The sequence below is a fragment of the Mastomys coucha genome, unplaced genomic scaffold, assembly GCF_008632895.1.
Source record: "Mastomys coucha isolate ucsf_1 unplaced genomic scaffold, UCSF_Mcou_1 pScaffold22, whole genome shotgun sequence".
NCBI lineage: Eukaryota > Metazoa > Chordata > Mammalia > Rodentia > Muridae > Mastomys > Mastomys coucha.
Window position 1 is genome coordinate 69,636,720 of NW_022196905.1, and position 23,103 is coordinate 69,659,822.

At 43.5% G+C, this 23,103-nt stretch overlaps 1 protein-coding gene and 1 pseudogene across 6 annotated transcripts in view; one reads left to right on the forward strand and one right to left on the reverse strand.

Annotated features, from left to right (window-relative positions):
• The window catches only part of Cracd (capping protein inhibiting regulator of actin dynamics), a 230,075-nt gene that overhangs the window by 123,770 nt on the left and 83,202 nt on the right, over positions 1-23,103 (forward strand). The gene's annotated exons all lie outside the window — the stretch shown is intronic.
• LOC116071299 lies at positions 22,030-22,795 on the reverse strand (annotated as a pseudogene).

Sequence of the window (23,103 nt, forward strand, 5' to 3'; positions counted from 1 at the left end):
AATAACTTGTACATTTTTGGCAGCCTGGAGAACAATTTTTGTACTTGAATGAGGAAACTGTACTTTGACTGAATCTTAAATTATATATATATATAATACTCAAGATACGCAAATATATATCTCACATATACCAAAAGGAAATACAAGATTAAAGTAATAGTACTACCACTACTACTACTACTACTACTACTACTACTACTACTATGATAATAATAATAATAATAATAATAATAATAAAACCTTACCTTCTAATGACTTCTTAGAACTTTGTGTTACTTTAGTAAAAGTTCCTAACTGAAAGTCTCTAACAGCCATTTACCTCAGTGAAACAGTGCGAAGTTTCACCGACCCGGAAAAAAAAAGTAAATAATTGGCAAACTGGATAAATAGGTAGAAAAATGCTTGCACATCATTCTGTTGTTAAATATGAATTGAAGTGAGCAATGCCGAACCCGATGTGGACATCATTTCTGGATTATGATGCCAAAGAATAAACAAGCTCCCTAGCCAGCCGGAGTCAAGGGTATAATGACTACTACCCTTTCTGTAAGGGCAAAAACGTAAGGTGGGTAATAGCCGCTTGTCAGAGATTGAAGCCTACAGCTGAAAGAACAATCGATACTAACTCAGACTGAAGGCTTTACAGCTGGGACTGGACTCACAACTCCAGCATTTAATAAAAGAACGGAAGTGTGAAAGGCCGAAAATAAGGAGACGGGAGAGCAGATAGGCATGCCAATTAGACTCTGAAACTTCACATTATTGAAAGAGGGAGCAGAGGTGTCCGTGGTTGAACTGGGCAGCAAAGGGATTGCTCCTCCTTCCTCCCTCTTCCTGTCTTAGGCTGGCAACCTGTTGTAGAGGAAGAGCGATGCCTCTTTCTCTGAGCATTCCCTCCGCCCCAGCCTGGAAAGTCTCCTTGTGCTCCTGAAGGAGAATTCCCAGCAGGGCACAGGTGGAGCCTGCAAATAGTCAAAATGGATTCAACAGACATGAGACAAAGGCTGAGACCAAACAGCTCTGGGTCTGGGTGGAAGCGGGTAAGAGGAAAGGGCATGACAGGGGCAGGGCAGAGGGGGCAGATGGGCGGGGCTGAGGGCGGAGCAGCCGAGGGCAGACTCCATCTGCACTTGGTCTACCATTTTAACTTCCCTTGCCCTGCCTCAGGAAGGTCAGGTGCCAGTCTTCCTCTAATAGGCGGGGGCTTTCTTAGACGTCATCATTACCCACAATTCAGTCTGTTGCAATTAGATGCTTTAGATAAAAGGATAGAGGTAAAGATGAAACCACCCAAAAGTACTAGGGAAAGGACATTAATTAGTACTTTGCATGCTGTGTGTGCGTGTACGTGCATGCTCACAAGTGGCTCTAAGTTGCTGCAGTCTCCTAAGCCCAGCTTTGTTTCTCCCAGAGTCCTATGCTTCCTCTTCCGGTCAGTGTGGCAATCTTATACCAATCTACAAGCCCTCTTTATTTCCTTTCCTCTGTGTTTCCAACCTCACTGTTTTAACCCTACCATCACATTTCCCTACAACAGCCACTATAACTCCAAGCCAGTGTGAGGGCAAGAAAGGAAGAGTCACCAAGCACTAAAGGCACTGGCCATTTTAGTTGGGAAGTCATTCTATGCGTGACGATTTGTGACTTATCCGTGTTCACAGGAGGAAGAATTTGCAATTGTAAAGGTCCTTGCCCCATACATCTCACCTCCACTACCCTGGCCTTAAGTCTCTTCTTCCCATGATGGATCCTAGGGAGTAAGGTCCCCTTCTTTTCCCCACAGACCAGATGGCCTTGTGATCTGCATCCCCAGGGTGCACTGCATATCAACGAGCCCTATCTGCCTCTCCCCTCCTGACCAGCAGTTTCCAATGAGCAAGAGAGGATCCTGACTGTCCCATGACCTTTATGGAACTTACCTCGCAGTCCCCTCTGTCTGGGACTGGTGGCCTTTTACTCTCTTGTACAACGTGTTCCTTGGCAATGAGAGAATGGTGCCCTGCCCTGGCTGAGGCAACTTTGTGGCTCTTAAAGCCTTGGTGTAGTCAGAAAGACTTGCATGGAGACACATCCCCAGCCAAGGTAGTTCATGACCTGGCACTTCGTGGGAATAGCAAGTAGGCAAGCTGGACTTTACCTGCCTTGAGCATTGCTGGCCCCTGCTTCCTTCTTCCTTGTACAGAATCAGTCGGTGTCACTTAAACAGGGCCAGGCTGACAGACCAGTGTGTGCTCCCTGAACTGCAGGGCCACAGACTTCTTTTTCCTTAATAGTTCCCAGATGATCATCGAAAACCCTGGATCTGGAACCCTTGAGGCACCTGGGCTGCTAGAGTTTGCTGCCTGGTCCTCGTCTCCTTGACCCTCTGAACTTTTCCGCATGCTCATTTATTTTGAAGGTTCCTTTTCTGACGTTAAGAATACCCTATATTAGTCAGATCTGGAATCTGTCTTCCCTGAAAGATATCCCACTCCAAGATGATGCCTGTAGCAACCAAAAAAGGATCCCAACCCCTTTCCCAAGTCAAGGTTACTCTGTGTAGCCCTGGCTGTCCTGGAACTTGCTCTGTAGACCAGGCTGGTCTCAAACTCAGAGATTCGCCTGCCTCTGCCTCCCAAGTGCTGGGATTAAAAGGAGACCCCAGCACCACTCTGCTCAAAGAAAGGAATTTAATGACATGTTTAAAAAGCAAAGTGGTCCATTATAACCCTGCGCTCTTTGGTCATGCCTCATGAGCTCTCTTTATTAAAAGTCGGAAGAATAAGAGCCGAGGCAAAGCAAACAAACAAGAGAAACCAGGTTCTCTGCATGTCGTATTTTTAACTAGATCTGACTTTTTTTTGTTTTTTGTTTTTTTCGAGACAGGGTTTCTCTGTGTAGCCTTGGCTGTCCTGGAACTCACTCTGTAGACCAGGCTGGCCTCAAACTCAGAAATCCGCCTGCCTCTGCCTCCCAAGTGCTGGGATTAAAGGCATGTGCCACCACCGCCCGGCTAGATCTGACTTTTAAAAGTAAAACAACATCAGGCTCAATTTGTTGCCCACAGATACCAAAAATTAATAATTCCCTACCCAGAAAGAGTTTTAGGAGATGGAGTCCTGTTCACATTGGCCCTTTAAACCCCATGTGCATTTCTGTGAGCTGTGTGAGAGTAACAAGTCAAAAAAGGTGCTATTTGTGTGGCAGACAGGAACTATTAGGATATGGTTCAACTGACTCTCAGTCACCCAAAACAGATGGTTACTAAAAACCCAGGAATTCATTTTTGTGATTGTGTGTGTGTGTGTGTGTGTGTGTTGTATGTGTTTGTTAATGCAGTGTGTACATGTGGAGGCCACAGATTAACTTTGGTTAACTTTGCTCTCTTTCCGCACTTTTCCTTTTTTTAGAGACAGTGTAGCTGTCTTTGCTACTTTGTGGGTTCTTCTTTCTTCCACTCCTTTAACGTCCGACACTAGATAAGAGAAAAAAGAGGAGAGGAAAAGAGATCCCTGAATAAAGTGTGGGGGTCTGTGGCTTCAAAGGGGGACAGAGTTATCATTGGACTAGTTCCTGCTGATTAGGAACTTGCATCAAGTTCCTGGGAGCAAGTTTGATTTTTGCCCCCAGAATATCTAATTTCTTCTTGTTGATTCTTCTTTGTGTACGGCTACTTAACAAACCTGGACCAACAGCATCCAACAACCACCACCAACCTCTCGAGGGCCCTAGCACTTCTCTACCCTCTGAAAGGTCCCAGAATTCCAAATGTCACACAAACACAGAAACTATTTGCGACTGGCAAAGTCATGCCCTGACCAAAGCATAGTCAGCTGCTGTGGACAATCTGAAGCAGCCCCATATCCCACCACACCTGGAGCTAAAATGAAAGCATGTTCTTATGCTATTTCTGTGTGTTTTAAAGAACCAAAACGCCAATAGTCATTACAAGACAGTGTGTTTCATTGAACCCAAAGCGCACCAATTAGGCAAGGCTAACCAGCCACGGAGCTTCAGGGATATTCGTCTCTCTGCTCCTACCCCTAGTGTTGGAGTTGTGGGTGTATACCATCACATCTGGGTTTTTACTTGCGTTCGTGGGATCAGAACGTGGGTCCTCATGTTTGTACAGTAGGTATTTTACCAACTGAGCTATCTTCTCACTTCTAAATTGTCTTATAAGCTGTTTAAGTATCTTGACTACAAGCATGGGTCTGTGTGTGTATATGTGTGTGTGTGTACATATTCATGTTGGGCTGGGGCTTAAAAAGCCCACTCACTATTATATTAAACTCAACTCACTTTTATCTACCTGTCTAGATCCTCAGGTTTGCCTGCTATTTCTAACGGCGGAATTCTTGAGCCTGTGGTTTTGAGACAGACTCGGTAATCCTCCTGCCCAGTTTTGTCTCTATGAGTTTAGAGCTTGTTTGTGAATAGATGGACTTGTAAAGAAACTATATGATAAGGGTGAGTGCATATCTCTATACCCTATTGAAATGTGATATTCTCAACATTAAATATCTAGGGCTGAGTAAAAAAATTTTTTCATTGATTTTTTTTTTTTTAATTTGGAAATTTCATCGGATTCTTAAATCAGGGTTCCCTTAAGTAAATGAAAATACAACTCAGATTTATCTCTTAATTAATCAGCCTGGCCATAGAGAGCTGGGAACCTCACTACCCACCCATATCCCCAAAAATATAATATAAAAAGCATAGAATTTTCTGTCCCTTCTAACAGCTTAGGAGTAGGTGGATCAGGGGCATTGTAGTGGCTCTGCTTCATGGGACAGATGAGACTGTGTGGCTCCAGGTGGCTGCTACCATGACCATGTTTGAGGGCAGCAGGATGTAGAGAAGGGATGAATAACAACACCTGCCTTCCCTTTGAGCACATCTGGATTTGTCCAGTATTCCATGAGCTAGAACTCAGTGGTGAACTTTGTTAGGCACAGCAGGGCAGTCACAGGACACAGAGCTCAGCTTCGCTGAGGAAAGCAAGAGTGGATGGATGGATGGATGGATGGATGGATGGATGGATACATACTGGAGAGCAGCTGTCAATCCCTGGCACAGCTATCTCTGAGATCAGATTCTGCCCATCACATTTTGAATCCAGAACACTAAGTATGAATGAAGCAACTACCTTCCTAGTTAGAACCAAAACTTGACCTTAAATGCAAATGACCTCCACGTCACAATCGGTTTTGGGATTCTTCCAGTTGCCTGTGATACTGTGTTAAGGTGGGTATCATGGAGGAGGGGCGAGGCATATATCAATATTACAAGGGAAGAGGGACACAGCCAGCGGATGAGTACTGTCTGCCCAGGGCACTGAAGAGAAGAATAATGTCATAGTCTCTCCTCTAAGTTGAGGAAAACTCCTGCAGTTGATTTTATCATAGGTGACGCTGTTAGAGTTGTTTTTCTTCCCCACAAGAGACTCGTTCCACTATAGCTAAGCAATACTTTAAATTAGGGGGTGGAGTTGGATTTCATGATGTTCTGGGAGAGGAAGTTTTTGTGATGGAAATACCACTGGCTGGTAGTAAGGAAAGATAATTGAATGATGTAGTAGGGTATGGTTTTTGGAAAAAGAAAACAGAGAAAACCTGAAGATGATTAAAGCAAACAAATCACTATACATAGTCCCATTCAGGAAAGAGGAGGTGAGATGGTGAGATGCTAGATAGAATCAGGCAGCTTCCTCCCTGTGCACTTGCCTGTCTTAGTCCATGGCTAAAGGACTGGTAGTGTGGTGTCTTGTTCATTTCTCAGGTTCTGGAGGCTGAGAAGTTAAAGATAAGGATGCTGACACATGCCATGTCAGAAAAGAACCCCTTTCCTCACAGAGATGCCTCTTTATTGTAACCTCCCATGCTGAAATAGGTGAGGGAATTTTTCTCTGGCCCTTCTTGTAGTGGCCCTAATCCCATTCATGGGGATTCCCTCCACAGAATCATCTACACAAAGCTCCATCCTTTAATACCATTATACGCTCATGGACTTGAGTTGGGATTGTTAACCTATGAATTTGGGAGGCACATAAACATCAAGTCTACTGAACTTACATATATATATATAAAACTGACTTAGCAAGTATCATTGTGTGTGTGTGGGAGGGGGGTCTTACTTTCTCTTTCTGTGGGCCCTACCTTTTCAAAAGAACTGTGAGCTCTTGAGAAACAAATCTACATCAGACCTCTGTGTTCCTCTCTAGCATAGCATCTGACGTATACAAGGGGCACAGTAGGCGTCTTGTTGCTTCATTGAATCCACGGATGGGAGTCCGGCTAACTGTTGAAATCATCATCCTTCAAGGAGTTCGCTCCCTGCAGAAACATCACTATCTTCAATTTATCTGTGGGATACCAAGGTTGGAAGGGGCTGAGTGGGTTCTGTCGCTCCTCCTGTGGCGCTGAATGCATTATTGATTAATAAGAGAGCTGACCAACATAACTGGCTGTGGAAACTCTTCTTCTCTTGTCTTTGTGCCATCTAGCAGAAGTGAGACAGTTTCCAAGCTTCCTCAGAGCTGCATGATAAACAGCTGCTGGGTAGATTAATATGCTCTTATAGATGAGACCAAAGCAAGGGGCCAAGCTCGGCCATCCTGGCAGGAGCTGCCTTGGTTTGGCCTCAGCTCCTCGCTTGCTTGTCTGTAGCTGTGGGTGAGTCATGGCAACCTTGCTGGCCCTCCTCTTCCAACCCCTGAAGGAGAGGAGTTGCCACCAGATCTTGTCCTCCAGCTCCTGAACACAAAGCCTAGCTGTTGATGGTGAGGGGCTCCTCTCGCCTGAGGAATAAAGAGCTTGCCCTGTCCCCTCTGTCAGATTTCCTGCTGAGGTAAGTGATGGGGCTTTCCTGCCTTACCTTCTGCCTTCATTCCCTTTTGTATACGTTTGCCTTGTAAATGTGGTGAATAAATGCTATAATTATAACTCTCTTTGACAGCTCTGTGATCTAATTGTAATTCACTCTGAGCATCTTTTTAAGACAGTGTTGTGTATGGAAGAAGCAGCTGTTCCGATCTTATCTGCTAGGCTGACAAGAATCAGCTGGAGTCAGCCCCAGCAGCTATGGGAACTTGCGACCTCTTCAAGACCTAACAACAGAGGACTAGTGTGTGTGTGTGTGTGTGTGTGTGTGTGTGTGTGTGTGTGTGTACTTTCTATACCCTAGCTTGGCAAAAAGAGTACTGGGAAAGAATTGTCATTTAATTTGGTTTTTCCAGGAACAAGAAAAGGATTCTGAAGTGAATGGGCTCTTTGCATGTGTTTTCTGCAGTAAGCAAGACCATTTTTTTTTCTTTCAACAGAGGCACAGTCCCTCTTAGCCAAGAGTGGGTCCCTGGCGTTTCTGTCTGGAGGCTACTAGAGACTCACTCTTCATCCATTGTGCTAGTTTCCTAGGGTGCTGTCACTTAAGTACCACACACTGGGCAGCTTAAGCAGCAGAAATCAGCTGTCTCTCAATTCTAGAGGCTAGAAGTTGGAAATTGAGGTGTCTGAAGCATTGATTCCTTCTGAGTTCTGCGAGGGAGACTCAACTCCAGCCTCCTCCTGGGCGTCTGGCAGCAGTAGGTGTTCTTGGCTCATACACGATGCTCTCCTTAGGTGCCCACGTTATCTTCCTCTATTTGTACCTGAGTCCAAATTCCATCTTTTTACAAGGGCATTGGTTATATTGGATTACAGCCTACCCAGATGACCACATTTTTACCTTGATAGCTGTTATGATGACCCTGTCTCCATATAAAGTCACAATCAGAGTTTAAATGTGCAGAGTCCAATACATCTTTTTGCTGGGCTTAAAGGAGACACAGGTCAACCCCATGACTGGTGTTCATCTGAATATTCGAGATTTTTCTTCTTATAACAGCCAACAATAAGTTGTGCCCTACAAAGCTCTTAGATAAAAATGCATGTGGGATCTCAAGAACATTTCTTAATGGTATTGTCCCTTTCATTTATTTTGGGCTATAATGCAGAACAATGAATCTGCTGCTCTTGCTGGTACTTGGCCAAGTCGTTGCAGTGGAGCCTGGCCTACCTTTTAACCTTGGTTGCCCTGAATACAGCATCCTCAACATGAGACAATATGAAAGCATCAGTGGTGGGTTACTTCAGAACCCTCTGAGTGGTCGATGAGTAACAGGGATCTTCCTGCCATCTCTGCTCCCTGATGCAAGAGGGAAGGTGAAGATGAATCAAGAGGGCCTCCTGGATTCAGAAAACTCCTTTGAGGGCTCCGGGGACCAGACATGAAAGCAGTGTCTAAGATCAAGGCGGAAGCAAGTGGCAGGAAAGAGGAGGCAGCTCAGTGCGGTGGCCGTAGCCATGAGCCAGATGTTAGGGAAACAGGCTGTGGCCAAGGTTCTGCGGTCAATTAATGTGATAATGGGCAAATGGGCAAGTATTCTTCTCTTCCTCTTGACTGTGTGGTGTGGGTATTGAACTCAGGTATGTGTAGCCCACAGTCCTGCAAGGTCAGGATTGCCCATTAGGTATGAGGATGACAGATAGTAGGTCAGCAGTAGGTCAGTGCTCAAGTGTAAAAAGCTGTGAAAGGCGCTGGGTGAAGGTCAGTCTGTTTTCGCCTGTGAAAACATGAGTGACCACCTGGTGCGATGAGAAGAAAATATGAGGAACTGTTGAAAGAAATTCAGGAAAAGACAGAGGAGACTATTTGTGACTGGAAGAGGAAAAACAGGGAGCAGGTTAAAGGATGCCGCAGCCCACCTCTTGGCAAACAGGTGGGATGCTGGACTAAGAGGCTGACTTTGATCGGCAGCCACCGAGGTCCCAGTCACTTGATAAGTGTATTTCTCCAGACAGAAGACATCCCCATAAGCTCAGAGAAATCTTCATTCACATAACAACTGAGAAGACAGAAGTCCTTTGCTCCCTGGGTGAAGAGCATGGCAGAGTAAATAGGAAGAGACACAATGTCAAGCCTTTGCTACTGTGGCCAATTCCTGGCTCTCCAAATCCAAGCGTCATTGTGAAACAGACAGTGGGGGTTAGACAAGACACACACCAAAGGGCAACTCATTTTTTTACTTGGAGTAAAAAAAACTGAACCTGTTGGAAGAAGGAGACAGGCCTCGGGGGAGCTCTCGGTGTGGAGTGTAAACAGTATAAAATGCTCCGCCGGGCGGTGGTGGCGCACACCTTTAATCCCAGCATTTGGGAGGTAGAGGCAGGCGGATTTCTGAGTTCGAGGCCTGTCTGGTCTACAGAGTGAGTTCCAGGACAGCCTGGGTTATACAGAGAAACCCTGTCTCGAAAAAACAAAACCCAAAAAACAAAGCAAACAAACAAACAAATATAAGATGCTCAATTTAAAGACCATCAGGGATGAAGATAAACTGATAAATGTGTTTCTCTGGATTGCTCCCCACCCCAATCTTGGCTTTTACTATTCTTTTTGAAATCTTATTCTTAGAACACAACCCTTGGGGAGGGCCTGGGAAGAGTGGCCCATGGTAGGTGGCCTGTGGGAGGTGAGGGCAGGCTTCTGAAAGGATGTATAACCTGTTAGCTGCTCCTCAAAGGGCACATAGAAAACAAAACAGTAAACAAAGGGCCGAAAAGAAATTCCAGGTAAAGGGGTAGCCTTGGGCAAAGAAGAAAGTGCTTTGCGTCTTCGATAATCTAGCTGGTAATCCAGCATGCCTGGCGTAGGATTTGTTCTAAGGGTGATAGGCTAGACCCTGTAAGGCTGCAGATTAGAGCTAATTCAGGAGACTTGTCTTGTACTCTGGGGGGAGGTGGGGGAGTTGCACTTGATCCTGTAGGTAAGAGGAGAGGCTGAGAGGCGTGACCTTTTTAAAGGCCCACCAGTTCGCATCTGCGGCCACGTGGGTGTAGATGGGAGGGTGAGAGGCTGTGGTGGGGAATTCGCAGTGGTGTCCAGCTGCAAGAGTCCAGGGCAAGACAGCAAGCACAGCACATCCTGTACACACATAGATTGGTATTTCCTTGTAAATTAATTTTAAAAGCTCTAGAAAAAGTTTATGTAAACTAAAAACAGTTATCTTAGGGAGGAGAAAAATTGGTATAAGGTGTGGTTGCCTTTCAGTGAGCGCCAGAGCTATCTATCCAGATAGTCTGCCCTCTGTCTCTTCCTTCTTTTTCTGTTTTCTTTTTTTTTTTTTTTTTAAGATTTATTTATTTATTTTATGTGTATGAGTACACTGTAGCTGTACAGATGGCCGTGAGCCATCATGTGTGTGGCTGCTGGGAATTGAACTCAGACGCACCAGAAGAGGGCGTCAGATCTCATTACGGGTGATTGTAAGCCACCATGTGGTTGATGGGATCCGAACTCAGGACCTTCGGAAGAGCAGTCAGTGCTCTTATCTGCTGAGCCATCTCACCAACCCTCTTTTTCTGTTTTCCATGTAATACCACGTGGCTGGTTCTGCCGCGTACAGCCTGAGTTTTGCTAGTTGTCCGTCTGTGTGGTGGTTTATATGTTCCTCTGCCCTATGTATTTGGCAGCGATTGAGGTGCTATCAGATTAAGACTTTATTGTTTTAATTATTGGAGTTTATAAAGCATCCTAATTTCTGATAGAGTAGTTTGGTGGTTGAATAAGTTTGGCCCCCACAGATTCAGGTGTTTGAACATTTGGCCGTAGGGAGTGGCACTATGCAGAGATGTGGCCTTATTCGAGGAGGTGTGACCTTGTTGTAGAAAGTATATCACTGTGTAAGTGGGCTTGAGGCTTTCTATACCCAGGCTCTGCCCGTGCTGATGACAGTCTCCTTCTGCTACCTTTGGATCAAGATGTAGAACTCTTGGCTCCTCCAGCACCATATCTGCCTGCCTGCACAATGACATGTTTCCTGCCGTGATGATAATGGACTGAACCTGTAAGCCAGCCCCAACTAAATGTTTGCCTTTATAAGAGTTGCCTTGGTCATGGTGTCTCTTCAAAGCAATGCAACCCTAAGACAGGTAGCTTCCCCTATGTTTTCTTTTAAGAGCTTTTTTGTTTGTTTGTTTGTTTAAAGGTTTATTTATTTATTATAAATAAGTACACTGTAGCTGTCTTCTGACACACCAGAAGAGGGTGCCAGGTCTCATATGCTGGTGGTTGTGAGCCACCATATAGTTGCTGGGATTTGAACTCAGGACCTTCGGAAGAGCAGTTGGTGCTCTTACCCGCTGAGCCATCTCACCAGCCCTTAAGAGCTTTTCTTATTATTTTAATTTGAATTAAAATTTAATTCCATCTTAAGAAGAATAAGATGTTTATGGTCTTCGAAACTTTTTAATTAAAGACCAGGCATTTGATAGTTCATTTGTTGGTTGACTTGCATGTGTTGGCTTTGCACTTTTGTAAGCAGCCTTCCCACCTTGACCATTTGAGTACTGAGATAGTGGGCACATCCCACCATGAGCTGTCTGGCTTGACGTTTTCTTCATGCTTCTATTAAGCTGTTTGATTCTGTTGGGTAGCCTAATCGTTGAGGTCTTTTCTTCCATGATAATCTTGCTTGTTTGTGGAAACCACTAATTTATACCCCATCAGGCCTACTAACTGCTCCTCTGTTGTGGTAGTTTTCCAATTAACCCTCTTGAGCTCTCTACAGAGTGCTGGCAAATACTGAAGGCTTAATCCAATGTAATTCAGTCTTTTACACATCTAATTTATTTTGGTTGTGTTAACTAAGCCCATGACGAATCCTGGTTCAAACATATATGTTTTCAGTTCCTAGGAGCAGTTTACTATAGATCCACTATAGGCTTAAACCTGGGTCAGCCAACACTTTACTTCTCCTTTGCTGTGGGATGTCCCACCAGCTGTCCTTAGTTGGCGTCAGGTCAGATGGAGATTGGGTGTCATGGGCTTTCAAGCTTCAGGCCATCCCCCTCAGTCTCCTCCTAAGGGTCTTCATGTCATTGTTGTTGTATTATTTCTAGAATCAGAGTCTTACTCTGTGACAGAGTGTCCTGGGACTCATGGCAGTACTGCTGATCCAGTCTTCTGTGTGCTGAGATTACCGCCATGAGCCACCACAACTGGCTCATGTTCTTATTCCGTAAGGACATAAAATACACAGCTTTTCATTTCATGACTCTCCACATGGGTAATGTCTGAAATACAGGTGTCTTCTTGGAATAGTTTAACTTCTATGTTTTCTTCATCTTGAAACTCACCCCCTCTTCCCATTGTTGAAACAGAGTCTTGCTAGGCTGGTCATTCATATATGTTTGACTTGCCTAGGCTGGTCTTCCACTCCTGGCTTCAGGTGATTCTCTCATCTCAGACTCCTGAGTTCTGGCCACTATGTTCCATCAGCATCTATCTTTGACTTAATTCCTCTTCCTCCTCCTCCCTCTCCTCCTCCCCCTCCTCCTCTTTCCCCCCTCCTCTCCCTCCCCCTTCTCTTCTTTTCCCCCTCCTCCCCCTCCCCCTCCTCTTCCTCCAGATCTTACTTCTACTGTGCATTATGCTTGATTTTGAGTCTCAAGACAATCTTCTTACAAGGAAAAAAAAACTTATACTTGGTTAGGTAAAACGTTCTCTGTACTTTCTTTAGTTCATCATCAGGATACTGAGATGGGAGTGACAAACTAGGAAAGTAGGGAAACACAGACAGATAACTTGACATCTTCCTGGACAGGGAGTACATCCTGTTCAGAATATTGTGAGTTATGAAGCATGTCTGTAAAATATACTGTGTAATACAAGGATGTCTCCAGTTTTAGATGAAACTTGCTTTCTGAAACCACCTCCTCAAGCTGGTGCCAATGGCCAGATCCTGACTAGGGGAAGTCGTTTTCCGATTACTCATAAACTCTTTCCTTGTCCATTTAGCCATTGTTCTGTATTATCAGAAACCAAAGGGCGAGTGTGAGCTGAGCCCTGCAAGTGAAATACTGGGCTTTGTGAGGTAGTATTCAGAGAGCAAAGTGGCTTCACATGAAGCTACCGGGGTGAGCCTTCTGATTTGCAGGTAACCACATTGCATTAGAATCCTGTTTTTAAAGAGAAGACACTCATCCAGCAAGATGACCTAATTAAGTTCCATTCCTGGGACCCATTGTGGAAGGAGAAAACCAACCCTCCAAAGTTATCCTCTAACCTCCACACATTGCTTGTGGCAAATGCATGCCCATGTATGTGCATGCACACATACATACATGTGTAATACACACAAATAAAATAAAAAAGTAGAAACCATTGCTAATGATGGGTGATTGTTGATTCGTTGAAGCTAACAGCATAACTGGCCTAACAGAGGTATATTGTGGATATTTAATGATTGAATAATTAAATTAGATCAAGCCATCCCATTGAATGGGCATTTGAGGGGAATCTAGAGGTTTGAAGATGAGCCTCATGTTTGCTTTAGATCTTTTCTGTTTTTGCTTTTGTTTTTGTTTTGTTTTGTTGTTTTTTGTTTTTTGTTTTTCAAGATGGGGGTTCTCTGTATAGCCCTGGCTGTCCTGGAACTCACTCTGTAGACCAGGCTGGCTTTGAACTCAGAAATCCGCCTGCCTCTGCCTCCCAAATGCCGGGATTAAAGGCTGCTGCAGATCTTTCTGCTTCTGGTATCCCACTGCATAATGGCTCTTGAGGAGAAGAGGAGAGAATTACAGATATTAAAAAAAAAAAACAAAAAAACTCCTGTACTCTTGGCTCTTCAGCCTGTTCAATTAGCCTTCATTCTTTAATGGCCTCAGAAGCCTATGGTACACTACATTTTAGTGTGATGATTTTGAGTCAGCAAAATACTAAAACCGTTCTCTACATCCTATGCTAAGAAGAGTTTTAAAACTTCCCATTAAACATGGTTCATAATGTGAGCGACTGTGTCAGATGAGACTTTTGTGTCTGTGGCAGGAACAATTTACCTGAGAGAAATAATTCTTAAAAATGGAGCGATCCATTTTGGCTTGTGGTTTCAGAAGTTTCGACTCAGCATTGGCTGGATCTGTTGCTTCAGAGCTGAGAGAAAGCTGAGTGTGGTGCCAGAGAGGCAGTAATGGATTGGATATCCTCATCAAAGTAATGGATTGGATATCCTCATCAAAGAGGATGAAGAGGATGGGAAGGGGCTCGGGATCCTCCAGAAAACACGCCTCTAAGGACCTGCTTCTGCCAACGAGGCCCCACCTCCCAATAATTTGATCAACTTTTGAATCCTCGGGGGATTAATCAGTTGATGAAATCAAATCTCTCATAATCTAGTCACTTCCCCAAGGCCTCATTAGCTGTGTGTGTGTGTGTGTGTGTGTGTATCACAGCTCATTCTCTTTTTCTATCCGTTGAATTTCTTCTGCAGATGAGCTTAGGGGATAACCATAGCCAAACTTAGTACTTAAGGGCTTAACAAATTCAGAGCCAGGTCACAAGAACAAAGAAGAGAATCCCAGCTTCACAGACAGACCCTCTTAGACAAATTGTTACGTGATGAGATGGCAGACTGGAGCGATTCGAGATGTGCCTTTGCTAACAAAGGAAACTTCTCAGCCTTTATGAATCTTCTAATAGCTTCTGGCCTTGTTTTTCCTTTGTGACTGGCTTATGAAGAAAGAGCATGTTTACAGCAGAGAGCTGGCAACTTTAGTAAAGAGCCACAAAACGACTAGCTTTAAATGATTCATGGACTCAGCAGAGACTCTTGGGCAATTTGTAGTATATAAACATCCATAGTTACCACTTAAACAAATGGGTGTGTCCATATTCTGATAAAACTTTATGTACAGAACAAAAGCAATACAGACTCCTTTAAAGATAATTATGTGGGATGGGTGGTGGTGGTGCATGCCTTTAATCCCAGCACACTAGAGGCAGAGGCAAGCAGATTTCTGAGGTTGTAGCTAGCCTGGTCTACAGAGTGAGTTCCAGGACAGCCAAAGCTGCACAGATGCCTCCTGTCTGGAAGAGGAAAAAAAAGAGAAATTATGAAATAAGTAGTATTTCCCATTGTCAGTCATGGGTATATTGTGTCTCACACATACACATCGCCTTATCGAAGGTGACTGGTTTCTATTTTCAAGTCAGAATCCATTAATGATGTTCCTGGTTACCTCTTTTTAACCATAGCCTTCCCCTTCCTGTCCCTCAGGAACTACTTAACTCGTCTCCACCTGTAGTTCAGTGAAGGCCCAACATTGAAGCTAATTTGTTTCTTTTCTTTTTTCTTTCTTGTGTGTGTGTGTGTGTGTGTGTGTGTGTGTGTGTGTTTTTGAGACAGGGTTTCTCTGTATAGCCCTGGCTGTCCTGGAACTCACTCTGTAGACCAGGCTGGCCTCGCTACTTTGTTTCTTAAGTAGGAAATCCGTATGTAGAACACCTGCCAAGTTCTGAGCTTGCACACCTGCCCTGCACCCCAGCCCGTAGCCTGGTACCCCCCACTTGCTCAAACACTGATACTCTGTCCCATCATAATCCACATATTTCAGTGATCCCCATCCACAGCAATTAATAACCTCTGTGTTGAAGTCTAAAGAAATTGCTGGAACTTGTGTTGTTGGTGACCTATTCTGTGTCACATGCTGGCACATATTCATGTGTAAGTAGAAAAGCACCCTTCAGAAAGAAATTTGATCTTCAAACAGAAACAAGACCTCAATGCAGTGAACAATTAGACATTAAATGATTTAACCTATACAGTTTAACAAATGAATAAGGAAGTATGGCTTAGTACCAAGTATATTAAATATAAATATTAAAATATGCAATTCAGACATTCCTTGCTCTCTGATGGGAATTATATATATACTTTTCCCTTTCCCTGTGTGCTGTTTTTATTTTTTCCTTTTTAAACAATTTTTTAATTCTATGAAACATTCTTTTTCACCAACTTCTCCCGTGATCACCCTTCCACCCCTTTCTACCCAACTTTGAGTTATTGTTGTCTTATTGGTAACCCATCAAATCCACTTTGGGTTGCTCACCTGGCCTTGGCAGTCGGGCCTATCCTGGCATGTAGTCATCCTCCCAGGGATCAGTAAAGAAAGCAGACTCTCACACTCCCCGCAGCTATCAAAAGCCAACAGCGCCTCAGCCAGGCATGGGCTTCCCCCTCTCTTCTGGGATTATGTCTCCCTTGAGCTCATGCTGGTCTTGTTCACACGAGCACAGTTGGGATTTCATGTATGCAACAGCCATGTTGTGTCTGGAAACACAGTTTCCTTCCTAGGTGTTATCTACTACCTCCAACTCTTATAATCCATCTCTCTTCCCCATAGGTCCCTGGGCCTTGGGGGAGGAGGAATGGAATATATATATCCCATTTAGGGTCCTTTCTCTGTGTACATGTTCGTGCCCTTGTATGTGTATGCATGCGGAGTCCTTAAGGCTGATGTCAGTTGTCTCAAATTACTCTTCTGCCTGTGCTATTCCTGAGGTAGGGTCTCTCAGTCACAACCAGAGCCAGCCCATATGGCCGTTCTTGCTAGCCAGCTTGCTCTGGGGATCTTGTTTTCTCCACCATTGGAGACTAAAATCACACAGGCAAGTGTCTCTCTCCTCCCAAAACCTTCCCCCAGTGTCTACATGGATTCTCAGATCTGAACTTGGATCCTGATTATTTATGAGTTAAGTTGAGCTAACCACTGAGTCTACTCCCTAGACCTCATTCCCAACACTTGAGAAGCCAGCCAGACTCTCACAGATGGAGGATAGAGAGCCCACCCAGAGGCAGTAGAATGATCCAGAGGACAATGGGAGACATTTGGGTAAGAGTCATAGACTAAAACCCCCAAGTTCAGGGCTTCTGTTTGATCCCTGCTACTTATTAACCATGAGATAGGAAGTCAATATTTAACATGTCCACAGTGAAGTTTCCTTTTCTATCAAGTGACAAAGTGCATGTCATGGAGATGCGCTGAGGTTAAAACAAGAGGAGACATGAAACATGATTGAAAGTCATGGCTAAAGTTCTCCTTGGAAATGGGAGACGGCCTTGATAGTTCAGCAGTAGTGACAGGAGACTGCTCAGAGGTGTGAACAAAGCAAGGTGTCTGGGATAGAGTGGCCAAGGCAGCTTTGCCTCAGGCTCAGTCGGTTTGCTTCAGAAGCCGTGAACCTTGGGGTTCAAGACAGAGCCCACTGGAAGTGACTAGGTCAGGAAGGTTCTACACTCTTGAGTGGAAACCGCGCTGCTACAAAAGGTGTGGACTGAACTCTCTGGGGCCTTTTGTCCTTTGTCTTCTTGTAAGGAACAGAGTTTATTTCTTTTATGACCTTAATATGAAGGCTCATCTGTGAAGAGGGGACCTACAAAGACACCAGTTTTTGTGGCATCTAAATCTTGAACTGGGAAGTGCACGCCTCAGTAAACACAATTCCGTGTTAGGACATGTGAGGCAGTCTCTGCCCCTGTAGGAATCGTGTGTACATTGTTCAGATATCGCCCAGCCCGTAGGTGTTTTCTTGTAGTAGCCCTCGTGAACTGAGAATCATGTGATTAAGAGAACGCCTCCTTAGTTCATGCCATATGTGCACTGCCAGTTGAGAGTTTCTCAGGCACAGTGAAAACCTACAATGAAGCTGCTGTGTATGTACAGCAGGGTGGACATTTACTGACACACATGCTCTCATAATCATACGACGAACATCAATAAGAACTGCAGAGAGCTTTGTGAATTTAAGGAAAACAATCTTTTTATAGACTCAGCCAGAGATAAAGTGTGTGCTGCACACAGCCCAGCTGCACACAGCCCATGGGCTTGTTTCAACTTTTCTCCTGCGGATGCCTCTGAATAGCTCTGAGCTCCTCTAGATGCCTCACTTACCCCTCAGCCTTAAGTGTCTTTAACATGACAGGAAATGCAACTTTGAGCAAAAGTGACAAGTTGGCAATAAAAAATACTGCCTTTGTGTTTGTCTATATTATACAAATCTACTGCTTAATATTTCTTCACATCTTTTATCTTCCCTTTAAGGTTTAAAATAGTCTGCTTTGCCCACATCTACCCACCACTCTGCTGCCTTTCAAACAGGCTTTTCAAATGGCTCTCCCATTACACAAGCAATGCCTTCTGCCCCTAATACCACATTAAATGCTCTGGGTAGGAACTTTCAATGAAGGGTTTCTCTCTGCTTTATATTTTAAGTTCATTATTGTAGCCCTAAATAGCTTTGGTTTTCACATCTTTTTCTTTTTTTAATTATTTATTTTATGTATATGAGTACACTGTAGCTCTCTTCAGACACACCAGAAGAGGGCATCAGATCCCATTTCAGATGGTTGTGAGCCACCATGTAGCTGCTGGGAATTGAACTCAGGACCTCTGGAAGAGCAGTCAGTGCTCTTAACCACTGAGCCATCTCTTCCACCCCAGTTTTCACATCTTACTCATCTTTCTGCTACTTGTCTCCAACTAAGGAGGCTCAAGTATGGAGATGGAGATGGCCCTCAGCTTCCTCGATAAGAAGCATGGGTAGTTTTTTCTGTGTGCAACTTGCTGGGAATCTGGCCTTTTCCAGGCAAATTACAGGCATGTATCAGTTACTCCATGGACAAGATGTTCTGAGCACCGCTGGCCTGTGCAGGGACCCAGGGGCAGAAGGCATTGCTTGTGTAATGGGAGAGCCATTTGAAAAGCCCGTTTGAAAGGCAGTGGAGAATTGGAAAAGATCAAGCCATGATTAGAAGGTTTGACTCTGCATGTTCTCGCCTCATGACCCTACCACAGCTTCTTTTTCTACATAATGAGTGATTTTCAAACAGGGACCTTTTTTGTCAGGCTTTTGAGACATCTCACTTCAAGGTTGGCCTTGAAGTCATGGCAAGGGCTGAGGTAACAGGCACACACACACACACACACACACACACACACACACACACACGAGAGAGAGAGAGAGAGAGAGAGAGAGAGAGAGAGAGAGAGAGCACGTGATGACAACGATGATGATGATGATGATGATGATGATGATGATGACAACGTCCACCATGACCAGCCTTCAAACAGTAATTCTGAAGGACTCTTGCCTCTGAGGATCTGTCCCAGAAAGCTAAGCTTGGCCTCTCGTAAACATTAGGTTTCCATGTACCGTAAGATTGAGGTTCGTAAGATTGAGGTTCGTAAGATTGATGCCATTTGAAAGTAAGAAAGCTAAAGGAGTGGGACACAGCTCTTTCCATCCTGACTTGGCGTGAGTGTGTGGCCTTACAGACAACACCAGAGCATATGTGTGTGTCGCTAGGAAGTGTGATGCAGCACTCTGTCTGGGTCATGCAATAAGCATTGGTGTGTGGATGCCACCAGCACTCTGTCTGGGTCATGCAATAAGCATTGGCGTGTGTGGACACCAGAGCTCCCATCAATGTGTCTTGGCCAGTCAAATAAAGATGGATGAGAAATTTAGTTTGGCCAGTGGTCCTAGAGAAATAGAGAAAAGCCGAAAAGGAAGACAACTTGCTAGCTGAGCCCAGATACAATGGCTCTTAAACTTCTAGTTTCTTTTCCTTGTCCTTTTCTATCAACATCTTAAGTAGAACCAAGTTAGTTCCCCAATTTCTGGCTCACTTATTTCTCTGTTTCATATTGTGGAGCTCACATACATGGCTTGCTTCTTTCTCTTTCTTAGTACAGAATTCATCCAATCGTGTGAAGTATCCAGGACTTTACTATAAATGTAAGTGATCTGAACACTTTTAGGCAGGACCAGGCTCAGCTATGGGTATTTAGCTATCAAATGTGCTTTCAACTTGAGTTATTGTCAATTGCTGATAAATCTTTAGGGAAATAGCTCACATCAATAAAGGAGTGTCTTTTATATAGGTATAAATCCACAGACACAGTTACACCAGGACAGATTGATTGATTAGTTGATTGATTGATGTTCTGGCTCCTTATTTAACATGACAGCATGGATATTTTCCTGAGTGCTACAGTGCCAGGCCAGTGAATATCACCCAATAATCCATGACCAACATGCAGCACAACACGCAGCCGATAGTAAGTACTCAACAGATATTGATGAATCAAATTGCTTTTTTGTAAAATGGATGCAAATATAAAAAAAGTTCTATTTTGTGTACTGAGTGAATTCATGAATGGTACCTGTAGAAGGTACCCATGTTTCCAAGTTAAATAATAAGTTGTAATAGGTTAGAAATGTGGAGAGAAATGGAAACTGAGCCCACTGTCTAACAGTATGGATATATAGCCTTCCTCCTCACTCCCTCCCTTACTCCTGGGGCATGCCTCATCTTATACAACCTCTAACATCCACCCAAAACTAAAGATGGGCTTCTGTTTCTTAGAATTACATATGAAGAAATCATGTAAGTCTGTACCAATCAGCCATTCTCTCTTGTGTGCCTCTTCCTTAACTCATGTATTATTTGGAGTACCTCAGGGCGACCAATGCATCTGTATATACAATAGTTCAGTTCTTTTTCTCGCCCTGTAGTCTTCTATTATTACGAACATACTAGTCTGTTTGTGAGCTTATTGACAGACATTTGGATTGTTTTCCTTTCAAAGCTGTTGCAACCTTCTCCTTCGAGTCATTCTGTTGGGTATGTTTTCATTTCTCTTGAGCTAATCCCTAGGACTGAGATGGCTGGATCGCATGGTAGGACAAATGCATGTTTAGCTTTTTAAGTAATGACCAGAGTGTTTTCCAAAGTAGCATTCTCAAAAACAGTATATGAATTACCCCTCCTCCACATTGCTGTCACACCCAATATGTAGTCTTTATTCATTTGTATAGGCACCTAAATGATGTGTTTGCTCAAATCTTTCCCTGGTTTTTGTTGGTTTATTTATTTTCTTATTTTTGAATGGAGGGTTTTGAAATGTATCTGGGCTATAGAATTAATTAGATTTGGGAACTGGAAATGTGTCCTAGTTTATGATTTATCATTTAATTTTCTTACCATTGACTGTATGTGCATGTATATGTATATACATGTTCATGTGTGTGCATCTGTATGTGTGCAGGTGTGTGCACATGTGTTGGGAACTATGATCAAAAAGCATCTCCCTCAATTATTCATCACTGTTTTTTTTTTTTTGAAACAACATCTTTCACTGACCCTGAAGCTCAATGATTTGTGTGGGCTGGCTAGGCAGGAAGCTTCAGAGCCCCTGCTGCCCAAGCCTTCACAGCACCCATGTGCATTACTACTTTTGCTATGTGGGCTCTGGGAGATTGAACTCAGGTCCTCAGGCTTGTGCTGCGAACGCTTTACTAACTGAGCCATCTCCTAGGCCCCTCTTCTCATCGCCTTTTAAAGACAGCTTTTGATTTTTGCTTGAGTCCAATGTATGTGTTTGTTCTTTCAGGCCACATGTTTACTGTAGTATCTAAGTTCTTATAAGTTTTACATGAATATTTAAATTATTTCCTCTTCTCCCTCCTACCTCCAACTCATGTGTCTTGTCTGACTCCCTCTCAAGTTCATAACCCCTTCTATAATTATTACATATATGTATATTATATGTACACATTTGTATGTATATCATATAAATATACTATATACAATATACTGTATATATTAAATATTATATATTTATATAAGTATATATATATTACTTCTGAACTCACTTGCTGTTGCCCTTTGGTACGCATGCTTAGGGCTGACAATTTGGAATTGGATGACTATCGGAGGGCTGGTTCCTGGAGAAAATTCATTCTCCCTCTCTTAGAAGCCATCAGTCACTGGAGGGGTGGGGCCTAGTCAGCATTGGCAGGTTCACTGCTGTTGTCATTATGCAGTCTTGATCAGGCAATCCTGTTGTTGAGATTTCATGGTTGGAGACTCCCTGTAATGTCTTGAAGACGCTGTCTCACAGAAGCCATCCTTATCCTCTGGCCTTTGTATCTTTCCAACCCCTCTCTCTGATGTTACCTGTAGATGTACCAGTAGGACATCCTGTAGTCACTTCTCTGTTTTGACCAGTCATGGGGCTTAGTCGTAGTCTGTCTGCAAAAAGAAAGCAAGCTTCTTTGATGAGGGTTGAGAACTGTACTTACCAAAATCTACACTTCGAGAGTATTCGACTGAGTTCTTTTCAGTATTTTTTTTTCCACCATTTTATTTTTGTTGTACATATTTGCTTCAAATCAATGAATTTCTAAGTCAGGTTCAGATAACTGAAGGGCCTTTATGAAGAGTTTATATTGTCTAGATACAAGATACGATACAAACACAGTCTGAAGTAAAGTAGGAAATAACATTTTTCTAAAGACAGGCTTAGAAACTAATCCAGTAATTGAGGATGTTTTCCCTCTGTGGTAGGGGGCTTGATTCATACTTGGCAGCAAGGCCCCCATTCACAGGTATAGCCAAAAGGATAGGCTATAGACCACCCAGAACAAAACCAACTAGTACACCCTGTGTTGTAGAACAAGTTTCATAGTTCAAATCACCTGTACTCAAAGGTAAACTTACAGAACTATGGTAGGACAGGTTTGCTGTCAAAAATGGGATCACAGCCATTGGTAAGCTAGAAGCTATTCGAGCTTGTGTCAATGTTCAAGATTCGCCGACATAGACTTTTCGCTATTAGGCCCCCAAAAGCAGCATTAAGTCCAATATATGCTGATCCATATTCAAGTAGATTCCTGTCTGATTCTGGAAGTTGTTTAATTTTTCTGGATATGACATTAAATATTAAATCATCCTTGCTAGTACTTGGTTTATAACTTTTCATCTTGGACCATTCGCCAGAATGACGGCAGCTTAAGGCCGCCTCCCCAGCAGCCTGTGCTTGCCCAGGTCCTCCCACACTGGAGTCTACAACAACCTTTGCCAGGGTCACCTGTGCTCTATCTTTGGCTCACACGTGACTCTATCCATTTTCAGTATTTATTACACAACAGTCACCACTGTTTCATTTTAGAATTCCCTCCACTCCTACAAAACAGATACCCACCTTTCCCTCGTAGTGTCCAGCAATGGCGTTTTCAGTCTCTTTAGTTTTGCCTTTTCAAGAATATCACACAAATCCAATCACAGCACATACATTCCTTTGTGACTAGCTTCTTTCGTATAACTTTTTTGTTGTTATTAATAATTTATTATCATTTTAGCATGCTGGGGATTAAGCCCAAATGATCATGCACAGTAGGCACACTCTCTACTGCTGAGCTATATCCTCAATTATAGGATGTATGCAACCTTCAAGGTTCATCCAT